The sequence below is a fragment of the Chrysochloris asiatica genome, unplaced genomic scaffold (assembly GCF_000296735.1).
Source record: "Chrysochloris asiatica unplaced genomic scaffold, ChrAsi1.0 scaffold00020, whole genome shotgun sequence".
Lineage (NCBI taxonomy): Eukaryota > Metazoa > Chordata > Mammalia > Afrosoricida > Chrysochloridae > Chrysochloris > Chrysochloris asiatica.
In genome coordinates, this window is record NW_006408538.1 from 28892871 (window position 1) to 28900552 (window position 7682).

Below are 7682 nucleotides of genomic sequence, written 5' to 3' on the forward strand. Positions count from 1 at the left end.
CTTCAATCTTTTCTCCATTTATATGGATGTTGTTTATTGGTCCAGTTCTGGAAATTTTTGTTTTCTTTACATTGTGTCACCTTCGATTGGTTATTTAGCTTCCCTGTGTCTGATTTCAAACTTTAGTCTGGCAGTAATGGTAGAAAATCTTTTATACACCAAATATTGACATTCTGCTTGAAGTCAGTATTTAAGTAAACAGACTTATTTCCCTTATCTCAAGGAGCCCAAGATAAGATGTGAAATGTACAACATGACAGAAAGTTCTGTGAGGTAGTAAGGGACATTTGAACTAGGGTACCAGGGAAGACCTCATAGATGTGGTCATTTGTGAGTAAAAGCCCTAAGGAACAGTGGCAGTGATTTCTGCCTGTCAGCCTTGGGGAGAAATACCTTCCAGGGAGAAGGAACAGAAGTGCAAAGATGCTAAGTCAGGAAAGTATGGTGTGTGGGAAGAGCAGAGTGACCACAGCGGAAAGGAAGAAGAAGATGGGAGCGTTAATGGGGCAAGATCATCTAGAGCAGAGCTTGTCAAACTACAGTTCCAGGCCACACAGTTAATATATAAATATAGTCTGTTTTTATAAACAAACTCATTGAAATCAAAGGCATGTCCTTTCATTTACGTAGTGTCTATGGCCGCTTTCAAGCTACGATGTCAGAATTGAGAAGTTGCAACACAGACCATCTGGACCTTTACAGAAAAGGTCCACCAATTCCTGCTGTTATTGTTAGGTGCCATTGAACTGATTCTGTGTCATAATGACCTATGTACAACACAATGAACACCTGTCTGGTCTTACACCATCCTCACTGTTACTGTGTTTGAGCCTACTGTTGTAGCAATTTTGACAATCTGTCTCATTGTAGGGGGTTGTTGTTGTTGTTGTTGTTATGTGCTGTGGAGTCGGTTCTGACTCATAGTGACCCTGTACAGGGTTTCTGAGGCTGTAAATCTTTACAGGAGCAGAAAGCTTCATCTTTCTCCCACGGAACAGCAGGTAGTTTCAAGCTGCTGACCGTGAGGTTAGCAGCCCAACTCATAACCACTACGCTACCAGAGCTCCTTTGTAGGGGGAGCTTCCTCTATTGCCTTTACCAGCATCTTGTCCTTCTCAAGGGATTTGTCTTTCCTAACAACATGTCTAAAAATTTTGTTGTTGTTGTCAGGTGCTATGAGTCAGTTCCAGCTCATAGTGACCCTATGCACAACAGAGCAAAACACTGCCTGGTCCTCTGTCATCCTAACAACTGTTACGCTTGATGCTATTGCTGCCACCACTGTGCCAATCCATCTTGCTGGGCATCCTCCTCCTTTTCACTGACCTTCCACTTTATCAAGCAAGTTATCCTTCTCCAGGGACTAGTCCCTCTTGATAATATGTCCAAAGTATGAGAGAGAAAGCCTCACCATCCTGGCTTCTAAGGAACATCTGGCTGTACTTTTTCCAACAGATTTGTTCATTCTCCTAGCAGTCATGGTACTTTTAATACTCTTCTCCAACACCATAAATGAAATGCATCAGTCCTTCTATGGTCATCCTGATTCATTGTCAAATTTTCACATACGTATGAAGCTATCAAAAATGCCATGGCTTGGGTCAAGCTTTGACCTTGAACTCTATAAAGAGGTCTTGTGCAATAGATTTACCCAATGCAATATGATATTTGATTTCCTGACTGCAGCTTCCATGAATGTTGACAGTAGATTCAACTTCAATATCGTCTACATTTATCATGATGCTATTTATTGGTCTAGTGGTGAAAATCTTTGTTTTCTTTACATTGAGGTGTAATTCATACTGAAAGCTGTGGTCTTTGATCTTCATCAGTTACATATTTTAAGTCCTCTTCACTTTTAGTAAGGTTATATCATCTACATATAGCAAGTTGTTGATAAGTCTTCCTCCACTTGTTTGTACTACGTCTTTGTGGTACTGTGGTGGCTGGCATGTTGCTGTGATGCTGAAAGCTATGCCACCAGTAGTTTAAATACCAGCAGAGTCACTCATGGTGAACAGTCAGCTGAATTTCTAGACTAAGACAGACTAGGAAAAGAAGACGCAGGCTACTTCTGAATGTTTAGCCACTGAAAACCTTGTCACTAGCAGCAGACCATTGTAAGACAGTGCCAGAAGAAGAAAACATCACGAAATGCAGCAGAACATTGTTAGAGATGGTGCCAGAAGATAAACCTCTCAGGTTGGAAGGCATTCAAAATGCAACTGGGGACCAGCTGCCTCATTAACATAGAGTTGATCGTGATGACATTTGCAAATAAGGGTTTATATTTCTCACATGACAAGAAGTCCAGAGTAGTCAGTGCAGTAGCTCCAAGATGTTAATAAAGACCCAGAGTCCTTCAATCTTCACACTCCACCATCCTTAGTATGAAGGAGCTCTGCTAGCGTAATGGTTATGAGTCTGGCTGCTAACTCCAAGGTCAGCACTTCACTATCAGCAGTTCCACGGGAGAAAGGTGAGGCTTTCTGATCCCATGACCATTTACCGCCTCAGAAACCCTATTCAGGGTCCCTATGAGTTGGAACTGACTCCACCGCATACCACCACCACCACCACCACCACCAGAATAAGCACTGGACTGCTAGCCACACTGCTGGCCATTCAAACCCACCAGCCATGTCTCGGATACCCTATGCCAGGTCGCTATGGGTCGTAATCGACTCGATGGCACTTAACAACAACAATATATGAAAGCCTCGGTTACGAATCAGGCTGCTAAACTCAAGGTCGACAGTTAGAAACTACCGGCTGTTCCGCGGGAGAAAGATGAGGTTTACTGCTCCCATAAAGATTTGCAGCCTCGGAAACCCTGGACAGAGTCACTGTGAGTCAGAAGTGACTCCATGGAACATAACAACAACAACAATATGAAATCCTATTGTGACACTGTAGGATAAGCACTGAACTGCTAACCACAATGTTGGCAGTTTAAATCCATCAGCTGCTTCTCAGAAACCCAAGAGTTGGAACCAACTTGACAGAATTAACAACATTGTGCTATATGGAGTCCTGGTGTGGCACTGTAGGATAAGTACTGGGCTGATAACTGCAAGGCTGGCGGTTCAAACCCACTCATCGCTCCTCATACACTCTATACAGGATCATTATAAGTCAGAACCAACGCTTAACGACAACAACATTGGGCTATAATGTGCAGCCTTGAAAATACCACCAATCATGAACTATGACTTGGGGCTGACATGTGCCAAACAAACTGGGTTTTATTTTTCTTCTTTCTTTGTTTTTCCCTCTCTACTTTTTTTTTTCCCCAAAAGAAAAAGAAGTAATGGATATTAAGTGTGCAACAACAGCACCCGCAACACTCACCATGAATTAGCAACAGGCCACACACAATTCCATTGAGTATGTAGCAAAAAGTGACCCCCTCTTGTCAGAAGAGGTCCCTGGGTGATGCAAGTGGTTAAGCCCTCAACTACTAACTGAAATGCAGGCAGTTTACACCCATTACTACATGCCAAATGATCAACCTGGTGCTCTGCTTCCGTAAAGATAACAGGCAGAAAAGCCCTAGGGAGCACAGTTCTTCTCTAAGACTGGGGTCATCACGAGTCAGAATCAATTGAATAGCAACAGGTTTGGTGGGTTCTTGTTTTGTTTTGTCTTGTCTTCTTCTTTAGAAATTGAGGACGCTGCCTGATAGTTAAGGTTTTGTGTCAACTTCACTGGGCCAGGATTCTCAGCAGTTTAACAGTTAAGACAAAGTAAAGTAACCCCCATGGTGAGATCTAATATAATGTCATCACTTCCAAGCAGACAATCCACTGAAAGAAGTTCTCTCAGCTGTGTGGCCTGCTTCCAATATATTGGACACATGGCAAAGCTAGCTGGCTTGCTGCTGGGTCTGGAACATACGTCTGGCTCATGAAATAACTTCCAGCTCTTTGGACTTGAGCCCGTGGCCTGCCTGCTCCTTTGCCTGCCGTCTTACCTGCCCAACCTGCCCGCCTGCCTCCTGACCTACAGATCTTGGCTCATCTGACCCATGGACATGGGGCTTCTCCATCTCTACACTGTGTAATGTGTAAGCCATTTCCTTAATACAAACTTCTCTTTGTATACATACATGTGTGTATATATAAAAAGCTTCACTTGTTTTGCTTCAGCAGATAACCCAGCCAAAGACATTGACAATGAACACTTGTGATTCTTTTAAAATCAGGTTGTAACACACACTCCTAGGGGATTATTGGGACTCCTCAGGTAAAGAATTAAGCATAGTGCCTGGCACACAGTCCCAATTAGCACTCCAGGTTAGTCATGAACCTGGGGAGACAAGTCACGTAGGTCAGAGAATGATTCACATTGCAGTGCTGGAGAATCCCAGGAGAATTGTGAGCCATCTGATATTGGGCATGGGTGAGCTCTTAGGGTATAATGCTCAGAGGTTGGGAGCCATGCTGAATTTTACTCTGTTTTTGGAAGCCTCAGCTGTGACCAGACCTTTGGGCTGCATAGGAGCAAACACGTCAAGACAGCGTCCCTGACCACAGGGACCCCAAGGATGAATCATTTTCCATGAATTAAAACAGTGGCAGACTGGAGGGTCCCCTGACTGGTCTTCTTCTGCCTCATTTTTGAATTTGGAGAAACTGATTGTCCAGAAGGGTTGCAGCATATACAAGATCACACAGCAAGTGCATAGCAGAGCCCAATCTTGCCACATTCAGCACCCATAACAATACATAACCCTCTGTCTGGGGTCCAGGGTGCAGGAATCCATAGACTCAAATCCCAGACTGTTTCTTTGTGTATGTGGGCCTTTCTAGATGGTCTTCGGCTTTTTATGAGATTCTAAAATGTCCGTGTGACTCTGAAAAATAAAATCATAGACTGAATGCAATTGTGTGGTACTGTGGGTTAATGCACCAGACTGCAAAGCCGTTTGAATTGCAAGGTCGGTGGTTCAAGCTCACCAGCTGCTCCTTGGAAACCCTATGCAGGGTCAGTATGGGTTGGCACCGACTCGACGGCACTTAACAACAACAACAAACGTTGTGAATGGAGTCCTGGTGTAACACTGTAGCACAAACATTGAACAACAAGGTCAGTGGTTCAAACTCACCAGTGGCTTCTCGGAAACCCTATAGAGAGTCGCTATAAGTCCGTACTGACGTAAACACACGTAACAACTTGTTGGGGATGGTGGAAAAGTCAGGACAGGTACGTCAAGCATAAAGTAGTGCTGCTCCAGAATCCCCTTGGACAGTAAATAGTAAATGCTCCAGCTTTTATTCATCGGCTTCCTACCCTGCTTCCACATCCTTGACACGCACACTATAACTGGGCACCCACCCGCCAGCAGCCTTTGTGAACACCCCACCCCCTCCCCACGCCCCCGTTATCCAGGGTGCCTGGTCTCCATTCACACACTGGACCTTACACTCTTCGGGTACTTCATTGGTGGTGGGCACGATGCGCTGCGTACGCAGGACCCCAGCAGCTGGAGCAACAGCCCCTCCCCCCACCCCTCCTCATCGCCTAACACGCGGAACTTGCTTGAACCCGGGCGAGACTGCTGGAACTGTGTCATTGGGCGGTGCCGGACGAAGACTGGGGCGGGGTGGACTGGGCGGTGCCATTGGGCAGTTGTCGGACACAGGGCGGGACGGGGCGGTGCTATTGGCCGGCGGGGAGCGAGGGGTGGAGTGGGCGGGGCAAACGGACTTGGAGGCCCTGGGATTCAGCGCGGCTGGGCAGCTCCGGAGCAGACGTGGGAACGGCACCGGCTGCAGCTCCAGAGCGGCTCGATAGATGGACGGTGAGTGATGCACAAACAGGAGAGGCTGGGGAAATACACGGAACCCACTCGAGCCCAGGACGACTCCTAGCTGGGAGCAGCGGGCACCGGGGTACTGGTGCCCTTCGGACCACCGCACGCCCTTCCCCTCAACCTGCCGGCCCGGTTGGTGGTTCCAGGTAATTCCGATGGCGCATGGGGACCTCAGGCCCATGCGCATAGTGGACGTTTGTGCCTGGCACCTCCTCTCAGGGAAAAGCACTTTCGGAGCTAAAACCTGAACGCGACAGGTGAGCGGTGCCTTGGGTTTCACCTTAGCCCTCCTCTTGCTTCGGCTCAGCCAGTCTCCCAGAGGCAATAGTCTTAGAGCTGGGGGAAGGGACTCGAGGTCTCTATTTGGAAAACCAGTGCCCAAATGGAGCAGGAGTGGCTTGCTTCACAATCGTTATTTATCACCATTGCTGGAGGTCAGCCTTGTACCAAACTAAGGGTAAGGGTAGCGCAATATACCCCCTACTCCTGTGAGATTGGAACTTGAACTGTACCCATTTTCTAGATGAGAAAACCGAAGCATGCAGAGTTATGTGCCTGCTCAGCATTACACAGGGTAGTCAGCAGCAGAGGCAGGATTTGAAACCAGGTCCTACTGTGACCTGACCACTGATGTAAAACTCATCCCGCCCAACTCCCAGGTCTACACCTTCCACTTTCTGTCTCATTGCATTTATTAACCTGGCACAAAACCATAGGGCATCATCCCGGAGGGAGGAAGGGCCTCCTCTCCTCTCTTGCCAGAATCAGTACCAAGCCAAGGCCATGTCACAGAAGAGTTAAATAAGATCAAATAGTAATTAATACATGCTGGAATTCTAGAATTCAAACCCAGGTGTTAGACTCCAAAGTCATACACTTCCGTTTGCTTTACTGCAGTGTAACCGCCCCCTGGCCAGCACTAGGTGTCAATTTGGGCTTCTAGCTAGTGTTGTTAAATGCTGTCGAGTTGGTTTTGACTCATAACCACCCTGTATAGGGTTTCCGAGGAGCAGCTGATGGGTTTGAACCGCCGACCTTTCAGTTAGCAGTCCAGTGCTGATCCTACAGTGCCGCACCAGAACTCCTAGCCGGTATTCATGCTTTAAAGAAAATAAAAATAGCTATAAAGTGGTTGTAGTTTTCAGTTGTCATGAGTCACTCCAACTCATAGTGACCTTAGGTATGATGTTGGTGGTGGTGGTTAATGTGCCTTGGGGTCAGTCCCAACTCACAGTGGCCCTGTACAGTGTATCGGAAGCTGTAAATCTTAAGGGAGCAGAAAGCCTCATCTTTCTCCCGTGAAGCGGCTGGTAGATTCAAACTGCTCACAGCCCAACTCTTAGCCCTGTACACTACCAGAGCTTCTTGACCTTACGCATAAAATCCAGTTATGTGTAAATCTGCAGGCTTCCTGCTCCTCTGTTTAGTTTCTGAACTGTGTCCCCAGAGTGTTGAGATATTAACAAGAGGAAGGGGAGGAGAAGGAAGAGGATAGAAAGGAGATAAGAAAGAAAAGACTAAAAAGATGAGAGCAAAGGTTAAAGGTAGGAGAGAGAAAAGGGAAAAAGGAGGGATGGGGGAAGAAGAAAGGGAGAAAGGGAAATGGCTAGAAGGAGAAGCTCACCTGGGTCAGATCAAAGAGATTAAATTTAGTCAGGTCAAAGCATCGTTTGCCAGAAGCTGTAATGGGTATTTCAGCACTTTGTCAATATATATTAAGTCGGTTTTCATTAGTGTAGTCACGATTCCATGTGTGTTTGTGTGTTGTTCTTATTGTTAATTGCCATCAGAGGAGCTCCAACTCATAACAACCCAGTGCACAACAGAACAAAACACTGCCCAGTCTTGAGCCATCCTCACAAGTGTT